The sequence below is a fragment of the Hippocampus zosterae genome, chromosome 4 (genome assembly GCF_025434085.1).
Source record: "Hippocampus zosterae strain Florida chromosome 4, ASM2543408v3, whole genome shotgun sequence".
Classification (NCBI taxonomy): domain Eukaryota; kingdom Metazoa; phylum Chordata; class Actinopteri; order Syngnathiformes; family Syngnathidae; genus Hippocampus; species Hippocampus zosterae.
The window spans coordinates 25,877,816-25,898,736 of record NC_067454.1 but is presented as its reverse complement, the minus strand read 5'-3'; positions in this window follow the sequence as shown (position 1 = coordinate 25,898,736).

The following is a 20,921-nucleotide window of genomic DNA, read 5'->3' as shown; positions in this document are numbered from 1 at the left end:
CCAAACACTTTAAACAAATTTTATCTTATTAATTAAAACGACCATTCAACTTTTAAAGACTTACTAGCTCCTGTTTTCACTCACTCGCTGTTATGAAATGGAGACTATCGTTCAATGCAACAAGGAAACAAAAAGACTGTTACCCAAATAAGAGACCAAGTTGTTTGTTTGTTATTCAAATTTGAAATTTACTATAAAATTTACAGACAAAAGAGAATTCAACATTGCATACCAAACCATGTCTTTTTGTCAAATAAGTCAGTCAACCTTCTGCTAATGAAGTGTAATTTGGAATTCCCTCTCTATTCCTGTAGGTGGCCTTAGAATGTCCACCTGGCGTCAGTAACACGATTCTATTCTATATTTGCTGGTCAGGGAGAATCCAGTTTCAGCAATGTGTGCAATCCTATAATAAGGTATAGTGGCTGTTGTCGTCCATCACCAACAGCGCTGGTCAAGATCTCCTTTTTTTAGGACTGAAGTAAACTAGTAGATTGAAAACCGCAGCTGGTGCACAAAGCCATGACATCAGCTCCTTGCCAGGTATAAAAGATACGGGCCTGACAGGGGAGGGGGGCTTTTTTACATCCATGCCTTGGGCCACTCAACTTTTTGGAAAGACTTCACTCTGACATTGATAGAATAAAATCTTTTCCCAATCAGCCGTGGTCCCTGAAGTGCTCATTCGTCGGGAAACAGCCACCGATCACCGAGTGTTTTTTGAAGACCAGCGAAGCAGCAAAAACCATATACCACACTAACATACGGTATAATGCAAAACACCATAGACTGGACGGTCAAACACTTTCCACTGAAACACAAACGCAGCACGAGCACATCCAGACATGGCATTCAGCAATAGTCACTCGCATACACATGTGGACGAAATCGTTGGTACCCCTCTGTTCATGAAAGAAACCCCCACAGTGGCCATTGAAATTACTTCAATAAGACAATTGTAATAATAACATTTTATGAAAATTAACCATCAGAAATTGTTTTTGAATCATGTTATGGTTTATCCATCCTTTCATCCATGTTCTGATCCGCTTATCCTCACTTGGGTCATGGGGCATCTGGAACCTATCCCAGCTGTCTTCAGGCAGTAGGCAGGGGACACAGTGAACTGGTTGCCAGCCAATCACAGATGATATGGTTTAGCAGAATTATTATTTAAAAGGCCTGGATAAAGGTAGATGGTAGCCCTCGACTTAATATTTTGTTTCCCAACGGTAATTACTGCAATCAAAACCATTTTGGTAACTTTCAATGAGACTCGTGCGCCCTCTCAGTAGGTATTTTGGCCCACTTTTCATGAGCAAACTGTTCTAGTTGTCTCTCTCAGCTTTGAAAGATGCCCTTTCCAGACGGCATGTTTTAGCTCTCTCCACAAATGTTCAATTGGATTTCGATCAGGGATCATACAAGGCTACTTGAGAATAGTCCAATGTTTTGCTCTTAGCCATTGTTGTGTGTTTTTAGCTGTGAGTTTTGGGTCATTATCCTGTTGCTGGACTCGGGACCTGTGACTGAGACAAAACTTTTTGAGAATGCGCAGCACATTTCTCTCTCAATACCATGATCATCTTGAAATGTGATCATACCGTGCACAGATTCAATACACCTTGTGCTTTTGCCGCAAAACAGCCCCAGAACATAACAGAGCCTCCCCCATGTTTCTCCGTAGGGACAGTGTTCTTTTCTTAGGATGCTTCATTTTTGCATCTGTGCCCATGAGGGTGATGAACCTTGCCAAAAAGTTGCAGGTTTGTTTCGTCTGTCCATAGGACATTTACCTAGAAGCTTTGTAGTTTGTCAACATGCAGTTCGGCAAATTCCAGTCCTGCTTTTCATTTATTTTCAACAGTGGTGTCCTTTTTGCTCGTCTCCCAAAAAGTCAACTTCGGCTCAAATAACAACTGATGGTGTGATCATACACTGATGTACGTTGACCTTGGAGTTCATGTTATTTCTTTTTGGAGGATGTTCTGGGCCCTTTTGTTACCTTTTGTATTATCCAACTCTTAAATTTGTCATTAATTCCAGAAATGTTTGTTGCAGATGCATGGATCCTCTCAATTTCTCCATCATGTGTGCAGTCACTGGAACAAGCTGCTCGGAAATTCAGATTCAGAAAACTAAATTGCATCCTTATACAGTACATATGTAATATTTTTAATCAAATGTTTTCGTAGACAACAGCCAGAAGTATTGATTGATAATCACACCGACCGTATTTTTCCTTTCGAAAAACAAACCATGGAATTAGTCAGATGTACTCTCAGCACTATGGATGAAATATTTTCAAATAAAAGAGCAGGCGGTGGGGAGCCTTCTTGCCCTTCTGGGACATTTGCTGCTCGGTACAGCTTAGATCCTTGGCAGAAGTGGAGAATGGTTTGCCTGACAATACTGTCCGTAGAGGATGTGGAAGACATCGATATTGTTGGCATTCTGATGACAGATGTCCTGCGATTTGGAGTTGGCAGTTTCCGGATCTATCGCAAAAATCAGCCGGCAGGATCATTTTTAACAGAAGGGAACAAGCTGTCGGCCTTTCTGGATGGTGTGGGGCGGGTGATCAACACACAGACTCATGCATTGACCGAACTCAATCGCAAAGGGGATGCAGTGTTGGAGTCACTTCGCAAAATGGCAAAGTCCAAGGAGTAGTTGACCCAGCCTAGAAAAATCGATTTGGTGATTGAGGATCTGGCTAATTGACGTCATTGAGAGTCACAAGCTAAAAGGCTGTTCCCAAAACCACTGTTATCTGGAGATTCCCCTGGATGGAAAAATATACTTGAAGGCTTGCATTCCTGTCAGCCTCCTTTCCTCCTCGTTTCCGAGGCTGAGACTAGTAAAACTTGCCCTTGCAGCTGCAGATGCTTGACATGCATACACAAACCTATGACAATAACACACTACATAACGCCCTGATATGTCAACACCTTCGTTGGATTCCTATTCGCTTTAGCCACGTGTCACAACTTGACTGACAGAGCGCTCCTATATGAGCAGGTAGTGGCACTAGTTGCGACGCGTACCTCCATCTCCCTATCCATCCATCCTCCCCGTTCACTACATGTTAAGCCTTGAGATTTGTTGTCCATGTCTTTTAAATGTACGCTACATCCCTCTTCCTCAACTGGCGGACCGCGATCCACGACCGGACCGCCGACCTCCTCTGTCCGGACCCTCGGCAAATTGTATAAAATAATAATTTATAATGTGATTTTTAAGTTATACATTTTATATTTGTGGACTATAAATGCGCATTACCGCGATCGCTTGTTAAAATTATCCGTTGTATTTGTAGCATATGGCCGTTTACCATACTGCTACACGATGTTACGGCAGTGTCGCAAAGCATTGGTGGGTTGGGTGACAACTGAGACCTGTGAGATCAGTGGAATAAAAGACCGTTGAAAAAGCAAGTCGTGTCCTCACGTTTTTCGGACACAACATTTTGGCGACGAGGATGGGATTTTAACGCAGCTCCCATCTCCTCGTTCCTTACGCTCCCCGGTGAGCCATCAGTCCCGTGGTCCCGCTGGTATGACTCTTTTACAACATATCTGACGGCGATCGGACTAAACGAGGCAAGCGACGCACGGCTAACGGCTATGCTAGTGCACAGCTTGGGCGTCGAGGGGCAGCGCATTTTCCGTACTCTCGGAACCGCACGGACTTATGCAGATTGTGTCTCTTTATTGGCTGGACATTTCGCTGCTCCGCAGAGTGTGATAGTCCGGCGCATTACCTTTCGCCAACGACGGCAACACACGGGCGAGCCGGTACACCACTACATTGCCGATTTGCGGTGCTTAGCGGGCCTCTGCAAATTCGGCCGCTTGGAGGAGGAGATGATTTGGGACCAATTAGCGGAGCACACGATTGATCCCAAGCTCCGGGAGAAACTGTTACTGTCGCCGGACGACCTCCCACTGTCGAAGGCTGTGGAAATGGCGTTCCAACTCGAGAATGCAGCACACTTAGCAGCGCGGCTCGCAAATCCAGACACACCCACCGCTTCACGCTCTCCTGCTCTGGCTCAGATTGTCGCTCCGACTGCTCAGCCCTCCACCTAAGACGGTGCCGAGGTAAATGTGGCCGGACGTCAAGGGGAAATATTAAACTACATAAGCGTCAGCACGTGTCTATCCCAATAAACACGCATTCAAAATAGTTCATTGTGGCCGGAAACAGACGCCTGCGCAACGCCACAGTGTGCTCACAGCTTCAGTCCAGGAGAGCCGCACACACAATTAAGACGAAGGTTTCGATTGTGTGCAGTTTTGCTCCCATCTACCAGGGGGTCTTTGCAGCTGTTTAACAGCAGAACAGGTAAATAAACGTCACAATGGCGTCCTCTAAAATTGCTTCAAAGAGAAAGGTGGACAGTGAAAATCAGCGTTTCAATGAAGAATGGACTGACAACTATGCTTTCATTCTACCTCTGTCGAGCACCAAGCCACTGTGTCTAATATGCCTAAAGACGGTAGCTCTGGTCAAGGGTCAAAATATTAAATTCCACTATGTGACACAGCACAGCTCTTTTGAACGGGATTTCCCTCCTAATTCGGAGCTAAGAACAAACGAAATAAAGAAACTGAAAAGGTCATATCAAGACTCAAGCAGGAAGATTGTGACATGTATGACACACCAACAAAAAGCAACAGAGTGCTCACTGAAAGTGGCCTGGGTTTTGGGTAAGCACAAGAAACCATTCTTTGATGCAGAAATTATAAAAGAATGCATGACTGAAGTTATGGGCACAATGTTTGAAGGCAAAGAAAAGGAGCAAATGACAGCCAAAATAAAGCAAATTCCACAACGACCAGACGAACTTAAGTCCTTGCTGCTGATTTGTCTGGCCAGCTTTGTGATGCAATACAAAATGCAAATTGGGATTGATTTGTTTTGTTAAAGGAAATGGATATTTTGATGTATCTTCTTAGCAGGCACAACTTAACAAAATAAAAGAGTTCCTGTGCCTCAACAAAATACCTCTCATTATTTGCTGTGTACTGGCAGAGTGAATAATTGTTATTTTATATATGCCCATACTAAATGGGCATATAGCCCTGCTCCCTATGACCGCAATGCATGGGACTGGACCTTGGTCTTAATTAAAAAAAAAAAAGTGGACCTCCAGCATTTCTAGTTGAGGACCATTGCGCTACATGTTTTGTTTTTTTTTCCCTCAGGCTCAAACCATGCTCCCACATAAGGAGAATTGTTCGTCTGTCTGTTTTCCCCCCTCCTCTTCCCGATTGTTTTGTTTTCACATACAGTATACGATACCGGGGCGCTTAACAGCGAACCTCCAGGCTTCCTGTTCTGTCTTCCTCTGTTGGTCATTGTTTTGCTTGTGTTCCTCTGGACAGGAACGAGGAAAGTAAAAATCCCTTGTGCGTTTGACATACTTGGCCAATAAATCTGATTCTGATTTATATGCCCTATTTTTTTCTTTTGACCACTCAAACGATTGTTTGCCCGAATTTGAACAGTTCGTTGCCATGTAGCGCCGAGGCATTTCGCCAAATAACTCGATAACAGTGGCAAAAAGCAGTTAACGGGACAATTAACAAGGCTGTACAATGACTGACTGGTGACTCGGCATTCTTTGAATGACGTCACGTGCCAGAGAGTGCCGAACAAAAGCATTTCTCGTTGTTTAAGCTCAAAATGCCTGTGTGACATCCGATAGGTTTTGTGCTTGGAGGTTGACATGTGCATCTTTGGTACATTGAAACCAAACTCGACTCAAAATCTGAAACTCTGTTTGTTTTTCTGCTTGTGCACTTTGTGTGTACACGATTGTGAAATTATCAGTGTCATTTTTAATTGCAGGATTTAGACAGCATTGAAAAGGAGAGGCAGAGGAAAGCATTTGAGACCCAAACGAGACAACCCATTCCAACGTCCTCAGTCAATATTGAAGACGTTTCCGTCCCTAAAAACCCAAAGAAGCAGCGTTGTATAGAAAGTTTGCCCTCCTAAGATTATGGACTATGGAGCATACAACACACACACACACGCACGGTAAAAAAAAAAAAAGGAAAACAAATATATATACTTTATATAAGGAGAGAGAGAGAAAATAGAAAATATATTGATGGATGTACACCCGCAACTTGAATTATTTATTTAAGTTACTGAAGCTGTATTTTACAATTATCATGGTTGTTAAAAAAAAAAAAGAGATTCACTAACTCATCTCAGTCCAGGGGCTTTGCTCGTCTCGACTCTACAGATAAAACTCTGAGGTTGCTTAGCCTGTCATCATCCATCATAATGTGCAGCATACCAATATAGAGTTTATATAAAAAGCTCTCTACACTCTACACACCTCTGTGCAAGTGACAGGTTTTTGTGTTGGAGGGAGGGGGAAAATGAGAAAAAACAAGGATAACAACGCTACCACCACCATTATTATGACTACCAACCTGCAACCAACACTGCAGCGTAACTAAAATGGGTGAGAAATATTTTTAAAGTGGGAAATAAAAACAAACAACTAAGCTACGGTAATGTTATTTTTACTTCACCACTTGTAAGGATTATCATTATTAATTGAATGGAGTAAAGCAGGTTAAAGGTCACAATGATGGAAAAGGTTTTCAAATCATACATCATATAATAAATCCATGTCTAATTTTGTCTATGCTGGTGTTTGAACAACATTATAATTTCATACAGATAGAGCGCAATAATAACTCATAACTTGACGAACAGTTCTCAATCCTTGTTTTCATACGCACGCACTTACACACGCATGCCATAATGAGCAACAGCCATTACGGCGGATAAAATGAACAAGGAACGGGACGCACTTTCGCAGCGTTAACTTTCAGGAGCTGACGTGTACCGTTTTAAAATGCTTCGCTCGGTCCTTCAGATTGCCATTCTTTGCCAGTTCCTTCGGTGAATTGGACATGAAACGCCATTTCTTCTTCCAACAGGCACCTGCCTGGCATCTCGCCCTGTTCATAGAAACGTGTGTCGCACTCTATGACGTAAATCTTCGTTGACAGAAATGTTGAAATGTAATATTTATTTGACATATTTTACAGCATTGGAAAATGTTAAGTATGTTTGTCCTCCTGCAGAAACCATATTCAAACAATATATTTTCACTCCCCCATCTTTTTCCAATTTCAAACATTTTAAAAACATAACATATTTTAAGAACATTTTTTAAGAACATTTTTGATAAAGCTCCAGGGAGCCACTTGGCGGCGCTAAAATCCACATGCGGCTCTGGAGCCGTGTGTGTCACGTTGTGCCCGAAGCGATAGAATGATCGCTTCGTGCACAACAAAATAAGGAAGTGGATCCCCGAAATAGCAGACACAAAAAGAGATTTTATCAGATAACAAAAGGAGTCTTTAATAACGAACACAAAATACCCGACAGGGAGGATAACAAAAAACGCTGCTCAAAATAAGGACCAGGAATAGAATAACGCGAACAACAGAAAACGCTTGCGGAAAACAAATGGCAAGGAAGGTCTGATTAGTCAATATAAAAATGTCATACGCAAGAGGAACAATGGCGCGTAATAACAGCCACAAGGTTAAGAGGCAACGAATAATCTGAATAGGAATTTGAGCGAGAGAGTATTGGCGCGGCGTGGAATTCTCCGGCAGTGAGTAGACTGCCAGAGCGTCCCAATAAAGGCATAGTAATCACTCACAAATGAGTAACAGGTGTGCAGGCGGCGGAGAGAAAGCCCGCCCCCCTGCTGGCAAACACGGGACGTGACAGTGTGTTGCCGACCCCCGGTCTAAGGGTTGGCTCATAGGATTCCAGTGAGTTCAGGCCTGATCCAAATGCAAAGCTGAAATTGTCGTAGTGTAGTATATTGCAGATCAACATTTTAGCTGTTTTCATGAGCTCTGTGTCCTGGGGTTTGGGCTAGCTAGTGGGTGGGATAGGCTAAGCGCAGAGCGCTGAGTGACACGCCCAAGGCCCTATTTTCATTCCCAGTGCAAATCTAGTGTAAAGTGTCTTCTTACTGTGCTCATGGATGGAGTTTTCATTCGTCTGGTCTTCACATACACGGGCGTGGGTAGAAAGAGGCATTTGCGCCGTTGTGGGAGGGAACGTAGCTGGCTTGTTACATGGCCAATGGAAGTAGCTCGCCTCATTTTCCTTAAATTCAGTCCACACAGTCTTTTGAGGATGTGGAAGCAGAAATAGACTTGCTGGAGTCCATACAGGTCGAAGCACGTGCAGCATGTTTATAAGGAACTGCTCCCTTCACTGTGTGGGCTGGGTGTCTCTCCAATCATTGCACCTCTCTCACCTACACAGCTGCCAATCTTCACCTCGTCAGCCACACTCACCCCTTGCAGCATAAAGGCTCAGTCTAAAGAGCGACCCATTGCAAGCTTGTCAGCTATCTTCCCAGCTGCATTCGCTGCCGCCTAGCTGTTATGTTGAAGCCTTATAGTCCAGTTACCTCGATTTGGTTTCTCTAGCTGCTTTTGATGCCTGGCTCCCCGACCTGTCGCTCTTCATGGCAATAAACCAGTTCTGAGTTCATTGTGTCTGCCCGTGGCACCTGTGCTCCTCTTAAGCTAAGCCTCACAAGTAGTGATAGAAAAATTGAGTTCATGAATCATTTGTGAAACTCCTCAAGATGACACTCTTGGTTTAAAGATGCCGTAGAAATTTAAACCAGGAGCACCATAATTATGTGACAATTTTAGTTTTTTGACCTAAATTCCACTTATCGTTCAGAGTAATGAGACCGGAGGAAGCTATTAAATGGAACTACAGTGCCTGAAAAGATGCCAAACTTGGCCAAAATGAGCAGCAAGTGGGCCCTGAAGGATTTCCTAAAATCCTTTGATGTGTCATTTGTACTTGTGTGTACTTTCCACACTGAGACCGGAGGAAAAGAAGCAAAAGTGGCTGCATATGTGGACCACCTCCAGAATGAATGTACCAGTACATGATAATTGTTCACACCCTCCAATTACCAGTAACAAGTCACGGCTGCTACCAGGTTAGTTTTGTCAGGATGCTTGGATCTTGCCTGCAATTGGTTTATTTTGAAACTCAAAAGAATATAAACATGTGCATAACTTACACCGGTAGAATAACCAATGGTCTGTTACCTACCAACTAACATTTACAATAGATTCAGAACATGACATTCATTTGTAGGTAGTGAAGTGAATGTCACAGTGGTAGTACCGCTGACAAAGACCCTGTTTGGCAACTATATCATGAATATGTCCCACTTCGGACATACCAGTGGCATGAGAGCGTGTCACAGTGTGGTGAATCACTTCGCCCCAAAGATGTATAAGTTCTCGTACGAAACAATGAATAGCACTTAAGACAACTTTCATATGGATGAAATGAATCATTTTGAGCTGTCAAGTTATTTCATCACAATTTGTGTGCAATTGCGGAATCATCCTCGATGCAATGCATTGTGATGAAAACGCTGGGAGAACCACAGAAAGTGACGAAGGAAGGTATACACTCCCGCATAGTGTAAATAGCGGTGGCTATTACCCAAAAAAGATATTGGTGGAATCAACTTGTGGTAAATTATTACCCCCTATGAGCTGTTAGCCAGCAAATCACTGCATGAGCTCGAAGTGGACTTTGAAAATGGCAATGCAGTATGTGGAAAATTAAGATGCCTAGAACTTTGCTTTTTACTTAGACTTGATCCTGCTTGTATTATGAGCGTATTGAGCAAGTTTCTGTATATGTGTGCATTTTATTTCATGAACCCCAAAACAATGAGTTCTCAGTCAAAGGGGCGGCGAATGTATGCTTTCTCTTTGAGATGTAGGTTCACCCTGGTCACCCCACTATTTGGCAACACCCCTGGCTAAATCATACACTTATAAAGAGCAAACTGTGCCTTCTCTGCGCTAAGACTGAAGTGGCGTCTTGTAAACTGGCTCTTTTCGTGATAAATCCAAGAGCGAAACTGAAATTACGGTATCAAGCTTAACGCGGCATAGGTATCAATCCAATACTGATATGGTATCGATATTATCGATATTTGGATCGATCTGGCCACCATTAAAACAAACATTACTGCAACTACCCCCATATTATGATGTGACAGCAAGCAGTTGGTGAATGAACATATTTGCAATACCTCACAAAGTTTGTATTAAAACTGGAAAAGGTCAACAATGAGTTGTTTTGCCACAGAAATGCAATAAAGTCGATAAATGTGGTTAATAAATCACAGCAGCACAATATCATCACCGACCGAGAATAATCTTGTTCAGGCAATGACTTAATCAATGCGAGACTCATTCACAATGAACCGCTGAGAAGAGAAAGCAGAAGAAATCTCTTGCTGTGAAATTGCAAGCCATCGCTACGATACTTTTAAGTGCCAGACGGTGCATAAAGTCTCCTTGCAGCAGCGGTTTTGTAAAGATGATAGGCACCCAGTGATTCGGATGTAATAAATTGCAGTCACTGATACTTTTGGGGAGAAATGAGTGTCAATTTACTTTTCCACATCTTGTCATATCACCACTGAAATTTCCACAAAATCCTTGTCTGTGCCCAAATGAGCAATCACAGACTGATTGACAGCTTTGTGTAATATATTCACACTCATTCTTTGTACTGCTAAGCAAGAACATCCTCGTCCAGTGTTTGGGTGGTAGCGACACTATAATGACGATTTTTCAATCCCTCTTGCTGCTGCTGCTGGTGTCGAAACGGAACCACTCACTTCAAAAATACTGAAAAGCAATCTAACGCATCCATAAATTGTCTCCTCAAAAAGTTTTTCAAGAGGCACTAGAGAGCAGAGGCTGGTTGATACTCATGTTGCAAAACAGCTCATTTCCCAAATAAATCAATATAATAAACAAAGTTCTATCTTTACTGTAGTTCTGTTCTGGGGTGCGCTATTATAGAATTGTCTAGTCCGGGGGTCGGCAACCCACGGCTCCAGAGCCGCATACGGCTCTTTAGAGCCGTCCTAGTAGCTCTCTGGTGCTTTTTCAAAAATGTTCGAAAATGGAAAAAGGTGCGAGAGGGAAATATATATTTTTGTTTTAATATGGTCTCTGTAGGAGGAAAAACATGACAGAAACATTCTCAATGTTTTCCAATGTTGTGAAAATGTGTAGAATAAATATTAAATTTCAACGTTTCTGTCAATGAAGATTTGCGTAATAGCCACATGTTTCTATTAGCAGAGCAGGATGCCAGGCAGGTGGTTGTTGCAAAAAACACAACAAAACAAAAACAAAAAAAACAGCGCTTCAAGTACAATTGACCGAGGGTACTGGCAAAGAATGAGAATGTGGAGGGCCGAAAGAAGTATTTTAAAAGGCTACACGTTAGCTACGATAGTGAATACGCTGCAAAAGTGTGTCCCATGCCTCCGCGTCAGGTCTCAACGAAGGTAGGTAGGCGTAGGTATGTGTTGGTAAGTGCGTGCGGAAACGGGTCAATCGTGGTAGGTTGGTTGATCGAAAAGTCAAAAAAGGTTGGGCACCCCTGCTCTACAGGATGCAGTGCAGGGAAAAAATGCAATCATGAAGGCTCATTGTGTATTTGTAGCCAACGTAGTCATTTTGATAGTAGGCTAATCTAGCGCACATGGATACATACAGCATGTTTTTCCTTCGTTGTAAGGCATTTATTTATTTTGCGGCTGCAGACAGATTTTTTTAAATTTTTTATTTTGGTTCTATACGGCTCTCAACATTTTAGGTTGCCCACCCCCGGTTGAATCTAAACAGCCGTGTGGTAAATAACATACTTATGAGCGTTGGAGCTGGAGTCATATGGAGCGAAAAGTGATACTCGTGTGCTTGATTAGCAACAACCCACTTACATGAATCAGGCACAGTTTGAATTTTTTTTGGAAGCAGATGGATGTGACGTTTGCAACAATGTCTCATTTTGTGCCCAACTCTCCATTTAATCTTGAATTTATCATCTCTGTCTGTTTGATACTCAGTTCAAAAGATACCAATTGTGATCTCATGTGCTGGTTAACTGACACAAATAAAAAATATGAAGCCTCGTCTTTCATGTAAAATATGAGTTCGAAGATTCGAGGTCTTGAAAGAAGGCTGCCTACTCATTTATTTGAATTTTGAGATCTTGTCTGAATGTAGGCTGAGAGGTAGCACCCTTTTCATTAAATAATCTAAAAAAAACGACTGCATGACTTGAGCTCGGACACCCTGCGGAGAAAACTCATTTCGGCTTGTATCCCAGATCTCGTTCTTTCGGTCACAACCCATAGCTCGTAAACATAGGTGAGGGTTGGAACGTAGATCGACCGGTAAATTGAGAGCTTTGCCTTTTGGCTCAGCTCCTTCTTCACTACAACAGACCGAGACAAAGTCTGCATCGATCCACCTGTCGATCTCTCGCTTCTCCTGTCCTCACTCGTGAACAAGACGCCAAGATACATTAACTCCTCCACTTGGAGCAAGATCTCATTCCCGACCCGGAGAGGGCACTCCACCCTTTTCTGCCTGAGGACCATTATTTCAGATTTGGAGGTGCTGATTTTCATCCCAACCCCTTCACACTCAGTTTGCGAACTGCTCCTGTGAGAGTTGGAGAGCCTTGCCTGCTGTACCCTTTTTTCCTGTAGCTATTGCAATTGGATGCAAGTTTTACTGACCTGTTGATTTTAATTCTGTTTTGTTTTGCCATTGCTTTGTTTCACCATGTGGATGGGTGGTTTGTCTGGTGCCACCCCGCCCGACTTCCTTAAGTTGCTGACAGCCGGCTGATTGCTTGTACCTATCTGCTGCTGTTCCTTAGTGATAGAGTGTCTTCTTCGGCTAGTTTAAAGCACTTCTTATTCCTCCTTGACCGACTAAAACTATGCAGTACATACACGAGCAGACACATATGACTTTTCACACATTATTTCACAGTTCACACCATAATCAAATATAATATATTGGCACTGATGAATCTTGTCAAACAGTAAGTAGTACAGTAAGTAAAAATACGGTACTAAAAATGTCTTAGTTTCCACCATTATTTTCCTTTTTTTTTTAATCTACATTTTTCACCGGCCTCTCCTGCTGATTGCCAGCTGCGGGAAGCGCAGGAGGTGTTGAATTTGAGTGTGAAAATTAAAATACATGTACAGTATAGCTGTTGGTAGGACATTTGATCAGTAATAACATTACTCGTCCCAAACAGATATTGGAGTCGGAAGACAGACCAATCATATATTCAGTACATGCCCATTAATACAACAATGTAGATCTAAGCATGTTGAAAATCTTGTGACTACTGGTGAAAGGGTTCTTGTTTGTGTGGATTTTTTTTTTCCAGTTCCCAAAAGAACTTCTCTGTCATATAGGAACAATTTCTTTTTTTTTTTTAAGTATTGGGAAGTTTCTAATTGTAAGGGTGTCTAATTTGGGAATTTTACCTTTTACTTTAGTATTGGATCACCAACATGGTACCTGATTTCACTGAGGACAATTAGGAGAACAGGCAGACGCTTAGGGCGCCATGGAATTTAGGGAGCACCAAAAAAATAAGTTGAAAATGTTGTCTTCAATATCTATGCATCCATTCATTATTATCTGATCCATTTATTCTGACGAGGGTCGCGGACATGCTGAGCGCGCGAGAGAGAGAGAAAGAGAGAGAGAGAGAGAGAGAGAGAGAGAGAGAGAGAGAGAGAGAGAGAGAGAGAGAGAGAGAGAGAGAGAGAGAGAGAGAGAGAGCACGCCACGGCCCACGAGTGCCGCTGCCCCAGGCTGATTCAGGCTGATGTCATTTCTCCATGGCATTGTGTAAACAGGCTTTTGTAACTACAGCTCATAAAGCCTCAAAATGGTTTATATAACTCAGGGTCAGTTTGACCTTTATTCAAAAATATTTTGTGTAATCCTTAATTCCGTGACAATAAGAGAAACACTTAAGAGTAATTTTTGAAAGGAATCTAAAATAATATTCAAATATTGTATGTTAGCGTATATTTCATGGAATGATTAAAAATAATGTGGAGAAGTAGTTTAAGAAACAGTGCTTAATATTAATACATCGAGTGATAATTAAGGATCTTATTTGAAGTAATATTACAAGCAAAGTGGCCCTTCTAAACAGTATGTGCATGGCTAAATTTAGCCGTAGCAGCTTTCAATAAGGTGTGCTTTTGTTGTTCAGAATTTATGGTTCTGCAAATCCATCTACCACATCAGGCAGCAGTGACATTAAAGCATTGCTTCTCAATTATTTGCTCTTATACCCCCTTACGGCGAAGAAAACCATTTGCACCCCTCAACTCTCCGTCGTCACCATAAATAATATCATTTGTCTCTAACATTGTCAAAAATAAAGAAATATAGATCAACTTACAAAAAACACTATTTTTCTGTTACTATTAGTTTTTAATAACAGCAACGATTTGAAGTGCATCAATTTGCCTGAAATTAAACAAAAAATGAGATCGCCACTGTCACCTACTGTAGTGTCCGTGCAATTACACTTATTTCCTAGTACTGTACAGCAAAAAATAAATGAATAAAAAGTTCCCCAGGTAGCCCTTCTCGCAGTGTGTCCCCTCCACAGGGGGGCCCGCCCCCAAGATTTGTGAAGAACTGCATTAAAGGTAACTTCATAATGCATGTCACAGTGATGCTCTTGAAATGAGTGAAACCTCGTGAGGATAAGCGCCTTGGATAATGGATGGATGAATGACAATTATCTATATTTCATAAATAATGTGTATTAACATGCATGGAAGGTTACAGACAAAGGCTCTCTGGCGCTAAAACAGAGGTGGCTGAACAGACGGTCATCTGCTTTAACCTCCAAATTATTTCAGACACTAAGAATGTAAAACCCCTACATTGGAACAAGAAATTCAGTCGGATCATTGTCATTTAAATAGCAAATGATAAAGTTAACTACACATTTCATTTTGATTTAGCTTTCGAATGAACCATTTAATTTGATGACGGTTTCATTTGTGGATGAGTCATTTTCTGAGCTAATCAATACACTAATGTGCCTCACAAAGACTCGAAAGAGAACCATCAAGAAGTCATCTGGCAGACCTTCATGACTCAAAAATCCTCTTCAAATATTTCTTGAAATCTAGCAAACCAGCTGGATTGCTAGAGAGAGACACCCTCTCTCCTTCCACTACACTTTCTTCCGACAACACTTCAAAGGAAAGGCAACTGATTTAATGAATGCTCTCTGCCACTTATTGGGCGCTAAATAGGTGAACAGTCAGAACAGTATCTGGTCGGAAATTACAAACTCCCAACACATTATCTTGCAAATTGCACAGAAGAAATGAAACAAGCAGTCAATTTCTAATGAAAGTGCTGCAATAACTGCACCTATCCCCCTTCCTCCATTTCTTTGCAGCCTGTCATCCGTCATCACACTCAAAGATCACTGATTATTATTGATGACTCATATCAGTTAACAGCTTGGCAAGAATATTCTTGTCAAATTTCAAGCCTATCAGGTTCGCACCGAATCGAAAAATGTTTTGTTCCTAAACCACTAGTTTGAAGAAGATCCTTCTTGTGCACACTGTCAAACTCCTGCAGCCTGATCACATCCTCACCGGCTGCAAAACCAGTTTGTCTCAAGACCGCTACACCTGGAGACACAACCAGGTTCAAAGACAACTGCCGATCACCCTGGAACAGGGGTAGGCAACTCCGGTCCTAGAGAGACGCAGTCCAGCTTGTTTTCGACAACCAGGAGCACCTAGCTGTCAAGTAGTTTAAGAGGACCTACCTGCTTTCCCTCAAAAGCCTTGATGGCTAACGGCACATCACCCGGCACTGACTTAAAAAAGTCAGATGCAGAGGTTTTGAGGATCACTGTACATGGAGTACAAAACTTCAGCCATGTAGCAGCGTTCACCTGACTTTGTGACTGCAAAATGTAATTTAAGCTCCTCCCACTGGTCCAAAATGTGTGTCACTGCAGGTTCAATGGAGAGTCAACACAACTTTGTGATTTGCAAGAGCTTTTCTCCACAGTTCAAGGTTTCGTATATGGCCTTGTAGGCCTCCCTACGTTTTGGATACACTGAAAACCAAATGTATGTCTGGCGAACCAAGTACTCCACACGACGGGGGATTGTATCATTTGGACGCATGATGAACGGCATGCTGCAGAGAGTGACACAAGCAGCGAATATGAATGAGATCCCCCACTTCTCCTCCACCATCACACTCAGCACCGGTTCTCCTCAAGGATGTGTACTGAGCCCCCTGTTGTTCACTCTCTACACATTTGACTGCTCTCCGGCCCATCTCTCAAACACCATCATCAAGTTTGCGGATGATACGACCATGTTCGGACTCATCTCAGGGGGGAAAGTGTCTGACTACAGAGACGAGGTCAACCGACTGACAGCGTGGTGCTCAGCAAACACTGAACACCACAAAAACAAAGGAGATGATTCTGGACTTGAAGATCTTCAGGTACGAGCGGACCCAGCGGCAATTTACATTCATGGGGAATGTGTGGAAAAGGTGAGCTCCAATAGGTCCCTGGGTGTGCAGCTCTCTGTGGACCTCTCCTGGACAGCCAACACCACGGCGATGGTGAGGAAAGCCCAGCAGCGACTCCACTTCTTGAGGGTGCTCAGGGGGAACAACTTGGAGGAGAAGCTGCCGGTGATGTTCTATAGAGCTACAATCGAGAGCACCCTGGTGTACTGCATCACAGCGTGGTTTGTGAGGTGCTCAGCAGCAGACAGAAAAGCGCTGCAGAGGGTGATAAATCTGGCCCAGAAGGTCACTGGCTGCTCTCTGCCCAGCCTGGAGGACATTGCCAGCTCACGTTACCTCAGCAGAGCTGCCAACATCATCAAGGATGCATCCAACCCCAGCAACCACCTGTTTGTAATATTTCCCTCGGGGCGGCGTTAAAGATCACACAAAACCCGGGACAAGCAGATTCAGGGACAGTTTTTTTCCTAGAGCCATTACTGCTGCAAATAACCACCGAAAATAACCAAAGCTACTGCATTTTAAACCTAAACTCACTTACCTCACTTGTGCAATAATGAGCAATATCTGAGCCATTTCATTTCATGTGCAATATGTGTCGTGTGTGCAATATAAGCCTCAGTCCACACTACCACTACTGCTGCTGTTGTTCTGTGTTGTTGAGTTTTGTATTTATTTAATTTTATTCTATTTTTTTTCGAAATGTACTAAGGAGTGGCACCCAAATTTTATTGTATGCTATACAATGACAATAAAGGCGAATCTGATTCTGACCATAACACAATCCCCTGGTAATTCGCGGCATTGACTCACACGTGGACTCATCGAAGAGGAGGCTGAAAGGATGCTCACCCACATTTGTGACTAACTTTTTCAAAAAATGTGGTGGTAGGCCATTAATCATTTTTGTGGACTTTGTCTATGCATTTTGAAGTGGGTGGCAACAGTGGAGTCTAAGAAAGCAGCTCTTGCTCTTGACATTCTTGCTGCTGGAGGCTGTAAATTTCCCCATTGTGGGACAAATAAAGGATATCTTATCTTATCTTAGATACTTCTCAGATGTCATCACATGCTAGCAAGGAAGTGTTCAGCGATAGCTATTGCCACGACAGCAACCAGTCTTTTTTGCAATATCTATTTTTTGAACAATAAATGGCAGCATTTGACTGTACAGTTTAGTCTATGCCATGTTAAGCTGAATAGGTAACATTCGAGCTTTAGTCAATGAGAAATGCAAACAAACACTGAACTGTCTGGACAAGGTGAGTATCTTGCAGTTATTTATTAAGACAAAAAAAAAAGTATTTTTCCCACTGAGGCTGAAAGCGGAGAAAAAGCGGCAGGGTTGCACGTGCGTTTCATTTGCAGTCTGGACACAGAGTGGTGAACATCTCCTGCTCCTTGCATGACGCCATGGAAATGAGGCTAAGGGCAGAGATTTCATACATCATAAATATTATTTAAAGCTCATTAGCTGGCACACACTTCTGGGTTAACAGTTTGAGGAACCGCTTGCCACCACATTTATATGCACTTGTCCCCCACTTAGCTATAGTATGTCTTAAACAGTGAGCAGAGCTGAACTTGGAGTTAAAGGGCCAGTACTTGCAACAGGATTACAAGATTTCATTCTATTCCCAGTTCAAATATTTCAATTTTATACACGTTTTTCCACATCCACTTGAATCCACATTCAAGTCACCACTATTTTAAGACTGGCAGTAAAAAAAGTGTACAACAGGCGAGTACAGAATTGGATTTATTGTGAAACAGTGTGGACCTCTTTACACACATCCATCCACGAACAACAACAAACGAACAAACATCCGCGCTTACACTAACACCTACGTACAATTTTGAGTGTTCAATCAGCCTGCCATCCATGTTTTTGGAATGTGGGAGGAAACCGGAGTACCCGAAGAAAACCCACGCAGGCCCGGCAAGAGCATGCAAACTCCACACAGGAAGGCCAGAGCTGGAATCGAACCCGGTACCTCTGCACTGTGAAGTCGACGTGCTAAATACTGGACCACCGGGCCGCCACTTTACACACAAAAACGATGAAGCCTCGACAACAACAAAACAAAAAAAACAAAAACTTTTTTTTTTTTCATGTTCTACCCCATAATGCTTCTCCTCCTGAAACTGCATCTTGTCGGTCGGGTGCCCTAATAGGGACATGTTCCCCTTCCTCTTTGGCCGGAGGATGTCGCCAACTCTTGAATAAACCCTCCCCAGTGGAATGAGCGAGTGAGGTGTTGTATTTAATAAATAAGTCCACCCACACCTCTCTGTGTTCCACCGGCACCTTCCCAATGCAGTACGTGCGGTTGGGTGACCAGTGGCGCATTTGAAGTGTTCTAAGGCAAATTTTGTCCTGAGCCCATTTCGCTTGAGTAGCTTGAAATGAACTTTTGGCCACTTGTATATGCATGCCCATGAATAAGCAGATGCAGCAATTAAAATGTAATAAATAAATAAACAGACACACACAAACACACGCAGACGCTCACACTCAATTGTCATTTTGTGGCATGATAACTATCGTATGTCACGTGAACCCTTTTAAAATGCTTATCTCAACACTGCAGATTGCCATTCTATGCCAGTGTCCTCGGTGAATTATACATGAAACAAACTCTGAGTGAGAATAATCATAACAATAAAATATATAGTGCAACAGCTCTGATAGCAAGTTACAATTGCAGACTGCTGATGGCTAACAACTTCTGGTGATTGTTGAGGAATGGGAGCTGTCAATTTGCTCTTGGCCCTTCCTTGGTTACAGATTCTTTTATCTCTCTATAAGGTGGAAGAAGACCCAACACCACGTAGTCTTTTCTTCAGTTTATCGCAACGCAACACGAATCGATTCGGGCTCCTGTGAGTCTCAGATTTCATCAGGAAGCCCCGAAGAAACACATTCATGAGATTATATAGAGACAATATGATAATGAGGGGCGGGGAGGTACGCCTCTCATGCAAATCCCGAAACAAAGAAAGTAACATGTCATCTGACCCGGTGTGGCCGGAGGAAGCCAGGAGCGGTGAGGTGAGACCAGACCACCACTACCCCCCATTTGGTGCGATGGCAGGAACAAAGATACCGGAGATAACAGCTCCTCTAAAACATGTCCCGCGGAGGGGGGGCCCCCGAAGTGGTGGGGGCCGAGGGCACTAAAGTTGATTGTAATAACATTGAGCAGGAAATACCTTCAACCGCATTTGTACATTGTTTCTTTCAGTGTCTGAACAAACACAACCAACAGGAAGGAACAACACCATAACCAAGTAAAAAGCAGAAATAAGGAAGATCAAGCAAAGTTCGATTTTGATATGATGACAAAGTATAGACCACTGCTGCTGGTCACAGATCTTGAGATTAGGGTTCCTCTTTGAGGGCACTTGAGAGCCTTCAGGGACTTTTATGAGGAAGTGGAGGCAATAAAAACCCTCGGGGGGCTGTTAATTAACCAAAGGGAGATGGGCTCTAAACTTCAAAGTACATCCTTTTTAACTACTTCAGCAGATGTTCAGGAGAGAGACTAGTGTCAATAGTTCTCATACCAAGATGAAATTCAACAATGTTCTACTACTACTTCTAGCGGAATAATTCCTTAACATGATGCAGGTCACATGCCACTGTAGGTTAAAGGTGACCTGCTTTAAAAAAAGAAAAAATAATAATACTTTTTGTGAAAGGGAGACTGATAGAATACTGAGGGTGCAGTGTGCATTAACACAAAAATATGTTACTAACATGCACAGAGACACACAAATGTGCGTTTGGTTTTTTTTTAACTTTACACCCCTCGCGATTGACTTGGCACCAGTCCGCGAGCTACCGGTCGATCGCGATTGATGTATTGGCCACTCCTGCGTTAGAGGGTGACACGAAGTCCCATCACTGCTGTGCCATCCCACTCCCACGTTAAAAATCACATCCCGGTCCTTGACCATAGTTAAAAAAAAAAAAACTCCCTCAGACCTCCCATTTTGGAGGTTGCCTACATAAATATTACATCACATTTTACTCATTTATTGAACAGTTTGTCACCCCTTTCTGCTCATGGAGCCTCAGTTATTCCATGCAACATGGAAAGGCGAACAAATTGGAAAAAATAGAATTCCTGCTTCTGTCTACTCCCATGAACTTTTTATCGTGTACCATCCTAATCTTGTAATTCTAAGTTAAGTTGGCTCACATGCCATGGGATTCCCACAGCCTACGGGATTCCCAAAAAATGTCAACATCAATTATACATACAAGATTGAGAACCCAATCATTTTCTTGGGTTGGAGGGAGTTGTTGCTTAGAGAGCAAGAATGAACAGGAATGCTCAGAGATGGTTGAATGGAGGAAAACACCACTTTGTGGGGGTTTTGGTGAGGAATTACCATTTACAAATGGCTAAAATCTCAAAAAGGTAGATTTTGCAT